This window comes from Vitis riparia, unplaced genomic scaffold (assembly GCF_004353265.1).
Source record: "Vitis riparia cultivar Riparia Gloire de Montpellier isolate 1030 unplaced genomic scaffold, EGFV_Vit.rip_1.0 scaffold644_pilon_pilon, whole genome shotgun sequence".
Classification (NCBI taxonomy): domain Eukaryota; kingdom Viridiplantae; phylum Streptophyta; class Magnoliopsida; order Vitales; family Vitaceae; genus Vitis; species Vitis riparia.
In genome coordinates, this window is record NW_023269724.1 from 72,924 (window position 1) to 79,962 (window position 7,039).

At 30.9% G+C, this 7,039-nt stretch overlaps 1 pseudogene; it reads right to left on the minus strand.

Moving 5' to 3' along the window:
* Positions 1 to 1,198: 1,198 nt before the first annotated feature.
* On the minus strand, positions 1,199 to 2,382 carry LOC117910188 (annotated as a pseudogene).
* Positions 2,383 to 7,039: the final 4,657 nt, after the last annotated feature.

Genomic DNA, 7,039 nt, shown 5'->3' on the forward strand with positions numbered 1-7,039 from the left:
CCTTTTGGTAGTGGCCCTCCCTTGTCCCCCCCTTATGTCCATCTTTGTGTCTAGGTATGATAAATATTTAGCTTTTAGGGCTATAACCACAATAGCATTAATGAAAATCATCATGGTCACATGGCTAATAATCATTCTTTCTTATTTAATTAAAGTAATATATAGCATGGTGGTATTGTTCTTAAACATTACTACCACATATTGATTTTAATAAGATCTTATACCTTAGGAACTAAGATTGTTACGGATGGAAATACCAAATTGATGACAATATTCGTGTAAAACTCATTAGGATGGGCAACACATTGAGCAGAGTGCTAATAATATGATGAAATGTCACTACAAATCCTTTTTTATTTTTTTATTTTTTCCATGTTTGGATATTGAGGGTTGGTAGTATTGTAGTAATTCCTACATGTAATATCTTTAGAATCCATATTACATAAGTTTTGTAAGGGAGGTAAGAAATAAATAAATAAATAAATAATATGATTGTTAGATTTAATGTTTTTAGAATCGGATTAGATATTGAATTGAAAAAGTTATCCGTTCATGGTTTACTGGTTAGATCGATAGTTAAACCGTGATCAAACCAATAATATATGACCCTTTGCTTATTTTGATAACCACGGTCCCTAGTTTAAATCTCCACAATGTAAAGTTCCTTTTTAATATAACTAAAACCTATCCCACATCGGAAACTAATAGACCCCATGCATGGTATAAATACCTAACACATCTTTAAGAGGTTGCAAATGACATTTTGGATCGAATTGGAGAGGCTGTAGATCGACGATTAAACCGGCCAATCTGATTTTCAATAATTGGTTAGGTTTATTTATTGACTTTGACTTGTCATTTTATTTATAATTTTTGAGAAAATGTTTTATAAATCCAACGGTTTTACCTAATAGGTTACCAATGCCTCAATCTCATAAAGTAATTTTCCTAAAAAGTTATAGCCATGCTAATAGTTGAGATAGAGATATATAATTGTTCATTCAAAATTTATCCTTATAATGTATTTTATAAAGATTGATACATAAGTATACTTGATTTTATATTAATTTTTATAATATAATATTTCTTTTTATCAAATAACATGAGGAGTGTAACATATATACATCATTTTCTAAATTATTATTTGTATCCTTATTGCATTTTAATTAAAACCTTTTGAGTTTCCGAATTTTTTTTTTTATAAGCCATCTTTTATCATTCATGTAACAACAATTTGATTATACAACCAAGATCCTTGTCAAATACTACAATACAACAAAACCCCATAAAGGAGATTTTTATGGGTCACATATCAAATCCTTATAAAGGAGAGTTACAAACTATGGACTCTTTATTTTTAAGGGTCACACATATCAAGGATAAGTATTTAGATGAAACTCTTTCATATATACCCTAGCAAGAAAGATTGTCACCAGTTGAAACACCAAATTGATTGCAATAATCTGTATAATATCCGATACGTGCATTGACAGCAGCGCTATTTCCTCCGCCACATTCCCCACCATTGATGGCTCGAATTGTGGCTCCAAATCCTTGTCCTATGATAGAGTGCACATTATTCATCCAAAACCAAAATGCTGTTTTAAAAGACACAGCTGGATCATTAGCCACTGTTTCAGGATTTTCAAGCCATCAAACCCTATGCTCTCTCCAGCCGGCCCATAATTGTAGTTCCATGATATTTGAATCGGTCCGCGACCATAGTAACCCTTTCCGGATACACATGGATACTGTGTGTTGCTCTCATCGCAGTAGTCCTTGGAGGGACCATCTATTTCTTCTATGTAACAGAAGTCTATACACAAAAAATATCTTCATTAGATAAAGCATATGTAATTATACTATGTGATAAAAATTAAAATAAACTGCAAATAATTATACACAAAATAAGGCTTGTTCCAAAACAGGATCTTACGTCCAGTCTCATGCGTGACATGAGCAAAGAAAGCGGCGATTTCCCGCTTGGAGTCATCCGCGGAACCATCCTGGCCAAACTGAGAATACGAGCTAACAGCATCAAGGAAGGCATTACGCGAGTAGAAGTTCCTCCCGGCGCAACTCCCATCAGCTTGACTGATAATCCCATTGAAGAAATCCTCCGTCACAACATCAGAGACAGAAACACTACCACTACCACCACCCCCGCCCCCGCCGGACGAAGAGCAAGGCCCTGCCTGGCACCCAGTCCCACAGTAGTCATCCCCGGTGCCACAGTACCCCCATTGGCTGCAACACAGACCCGCGTCGCAGCCGCAGTTCTGGGCCAGAACAGCGACCGGGAGGGCTCCGGCGAGGACCCCAACAAGAAGGATTGCTACCAGCTTTGAAACCATGGCAGGAAGGGAAAGGAATGAAGAGAAGAATGTGAGAAATGGGATGATCTAAGGTTGAAACCTTGGTGGGGTATTTATAAACTTCCATTATAGCTAGCCAGAGTCTGATCAATAGAATTAATTGAAGTAATCTGACCAGTTCAACTTCAGTTTTAGATATGCTGTGGCGTGTAGTTTGGAACAGCTTGACCTTGACTAGTGAATAAATGTTTGTTTTTGAAGATTAGACTGCAGTTTTGGTGTCTAAATATAATTCAGTCTTCATTATAACTGAATTAATGATTTGATTAAGAAGATTATTGATTCTTGAAAGCTAGGGTTTTGGAGTCAACTTTGTAATGAAGACTGAGGCGGTCAGACCATATATGATAAACTCCACAAACGACATCCACATAAGGTTAGAAACTAGAGAAAAGGACATTGAAACAATATTTCAATATTGTGAGCTTTTCCATTAGTAGGGATGGTAATGGGGTGGAATGGATTTTTCCGGGTATCTGCCTTGTTCTGTCCCTAATGGAAAGGTGTTCTGTCCCTAATGAGAAAGGTTCGTGTTAAAGATAAATGAGTTTAAAAAGTTTTTCAAAACCCAATATGGGTTGGGGGCGGATTCACATATGACTCTGGCCACCCAAAATGTATGGAATTTTGATAGTGGAATGATTTGATTAAGAAGATTATTGGTTCTTAAAAGCTAGGGTTTTGGAGTCAACTTTGTATCAAGACTTCCTAGGCCCAACCATATACAATGAACTCCACACAAAACGACCTCCACATAAGGTTAGAAACTACAGAAAAGCACATTGGCATAATATTTCAATATAGAGGTTTTCCATTAGTCTTAAATCCAAACAACTTCATTTTTTTTTTTGAAGTTTGATAATTATGAATGGGTGATGCCACTAGTGAGACATAAAAAGGGCTTGTTTAGCAAATGTTTTCAATAATAGTTTTCTCTTTTTTAGAATAAAAAATTGGGAAAATATATTTGACAATAAAAAAAAACTGTTATTTATTTATTATTATTCATAATACAAAATAGGGTGTTTTCAGATAATGTCTTTTAGTTATTTTTTGTAATTTTCACTTATTATGTGAGGGTTATTTTAAAAAACAATTATACAAAAATATAGAATGATTAAAAATAAAGAATTGGGTATAAAAATTATTTTAAAAACATATTTAAAAATAATAAAAACAAATTAAAAACATTTCAAGTTTTCAAACAAAATTTTGTTTTACAAAACATTAAAAAATAGTTTTAAAAAATTGTTCTTAAAAGTTGTTTTTGATAACTATTTTCGAAAATAGTTAGCAAACAAACCTGAAATTTCAAATAAAATTTAAGCAATTGTTTGTTTATACTCTATTATGTTTAAAGAAAAGAAAAATGAAAAATCATGTCTAGAAAAATGCTTGGATAGTGGTTTTATTTTTAGTTTTATTTTCTTGAAATTTGAGTTTAAAAAATAGAAAAAGGAAAACAAAGAAGGGAATAAAATCATGCAAGTCATACATGTCATAATATAAAATATATTAACATGAATAAAATATAATCTCATATATATATATATATATATATATATATATATATATATATTTAAAATAAATATTATTTTAAAAGTATGATATATATTTTGTTTAGTTATTAGAACATAGATCAATCAACTAAAATCAATTAGTTTCTAATATGAAAATAGAAAATGAAAATTAAAAATATTTTCCAAATCAAAGGAAAACCCACAATATAAAATTAATACCAATATTACATATATGAAATTAATATGAATAAAACATTATACATAAATAATTTAATTAATTAATTATAATTATATTAGACTATTTTATATAATATAATACTCAGGTTTCATTGTGATATTTCATATCAAATATAAGAAAAAATTGTAATGGATAGATTCTTCTTTACCTATGTAAATGCACTGTATAAATGGGTTGTGTTTTAAAGTCGCAAAGTTGTTTTCCATACCACCTTAGAAAATTCCTTACAATGTAAACGCGTTGTGTTTTAAAGTCTTAAAGGTCTTTTTCAAACTACACCTTAGAAAAATCCTTAGAATGAATGTGAATCCTCCTTTATATGGACATCTCATAATTGAAGAAGACCAAGTAGAGTCAAGTCAAACATTTACAACCATTAATTTCGGCACTTTTTTATGAATAAAAGAAGTATATAATATAACTTTGAAAGTTTGGTAAACATTCGGTATTTTTCTACATGGTATGCTATCTTTCCACATGGTATGGTATCATATTTTAGCGTCTTTCCATGATGTTTGACTTGGAAAGTTTTGGAGAAGAGAGACCATTGTTTTTATGAATAGAAGAAGTATATAATATAACTTTGAAAGTTACGTAAACATTCGGTATTTTTCCACATGGTATGGTATCATATTTTAGTGTCTTTCCATGATGTTTGACTTGAAAAGTTTTGGAGAAGAGAGACCATAAAACGAGTTTCCATCAATTTGATTCCTATTAAAAATAAATAAATAAATAAAAACCACAATCAATCAAATAATATCATTCTATATTTTTTTGGATCAGACTATTTGTTTTGGAGTCTCTTAGCTTTGAACCTTATATGGAACCTCATTTTTTCAATTTTTTTATATTATCTTATCCCATATGTTTACCTAGGTTTCATTGCACATTTTCAATGACTTAAATTTCAGTAGTTACAAATTTGATGTTATAGATTTTTTCCAATACTATTAATAAAGGAAAAATTATAATCAAGTGCATCAATTTAATTTTATCAACCTTTTTAAAAACAAATTAAAATGAATGTAAAGAATATATATATATATTTAAATACCCTCATCTTTCTTAAACCCACCCCATCTAAACCCTAATCCTTTCCCTCCACTCCTCTCATTCTTTTCTTTTCCTTCTCGTTCTTTTCTTCCTTTTTAGCAATAATTTTATTTTCCAAAAGATTTAGGTTATGTTTTCCAAAGGAGCCCACAAATGTGTTGAAGTTGTGGCCCAAAGAACAAACCAGCTTTGGCTGCTAAAAAAATTTAAGGTATATTTAGTTCCTATAAATTTTGAGGATTAAAACACCCTAATCCTATTTTCAAAAGCGATAATGAACAAATATGAAAAATTAAAGTACAAGAACATATAAGATTTATAGTGGTTCATTCTCAATGTGAGTGTTGGAATTTTTACATAATCAATGTGATAATGCCATAAATCAATGTTGCTTTAATTTTTGTATTGTGGTCCATAATTGGGTTGGACACATTATTGCTTGATTTTTATGGACTCACCCTAATTCACTTGACTGGTCCATTAAGTCAAATGACCCAAATTGTGCACGTGTGATATGTGGTATATATATGAATTATATATACATACATACATACATATATATATATATATATATATATATATAAGGGAAAAAGGCAGACTATTGTTCTATTTTGTTATGTTTTCTCTTGGAGCTAAGAAGAGCACATATTGCAGACTATTGTTAAATTGAACTCGGGTTTTCACTCCATCACAAACTGATCGTAGTCTTAGACATCAGTGCACCACAAAATGGCTTTCCATGGGATTAATCAAGGTCAGTTTTTCATCAATTCCCAATTTTACTGCATGCTTTAATGTCTACATGAGATCTTGTGTCGTTTAATTTTTTCAACAATTGGTATAAGAGCTACCATGGATGACATTTAAGCTACATTTTTTTTGGATTATTTAGGGTTTCCATTTTTTGATGTGGAAGCCATTTTGGGGGTTTTTTTTGTTTGGTGTTAATTCTCTAATTTGAAGCCCATTTGATGTTGGAGACTTGTAGAAACATCGTTTGGAGCAAAAGCCATCATTTTTTTTTTTTTTGGTTTTTGGAGATCATTTGATGGGATTTCGAAAATTAGGGTTTGTTGTGGTTCTTCATTTTATGCATTTTTGTGCTTAGATTGAAAGATTAATGTTTGAGGATGGAAAATTGATTGTTTTTCGTCGAAAATACACAATTTTTTGGCCAGAAATTTTTTTTTTCTTCTCCAAGAAGAACCAGGACTATTAAGCCCGAACTAGGTCTGTTCATCCCGTGGAGAAGACGATGACATCATTAAATTTTTTTTTTTTGTTGGTTGTCTTGGTATTATTGGAATGATAATGCATATGTTGGAATTATTATGCATTTGTTAAGTTTGGCTTTATTGGGACAATTATTATTATTATTATTGTTCTTTTGGGTATATTTTTTTTTATATACCAATAATGTTGTCCTAAGCTATTTTGTTAAATATTTCAATTTACTGTGACATTAAAGAACACTTGTGTGATTGTTTATCGCAATTCCAAGTGTGTCAAACTGTACAAATTGAGATATTTTGAATTTATCATGACAATAGTGAACATATATGTGGTTGCCTATCGTAATCCTATATGTGTCAAATTGTCTTTGTTGAGAAATTTTATCTCCCACTTTTGGTTATTTTATTATTGTGATTACTAAGGTCCATACGGGTATTGTAATTGTCCTATCGATGATTATAATACTTGGTGGGATGCTTAGATTGGTAAAGGAAATTAATTATATATTATGAACCGTACTAATTTTCTTTACCCTTTCGGTAATAAAATTAGTGCATCTGGGTTATGATATTTAATTAGTTGTCCTTACCGTTGTGGAATTTTCAAAATTCCAGGCT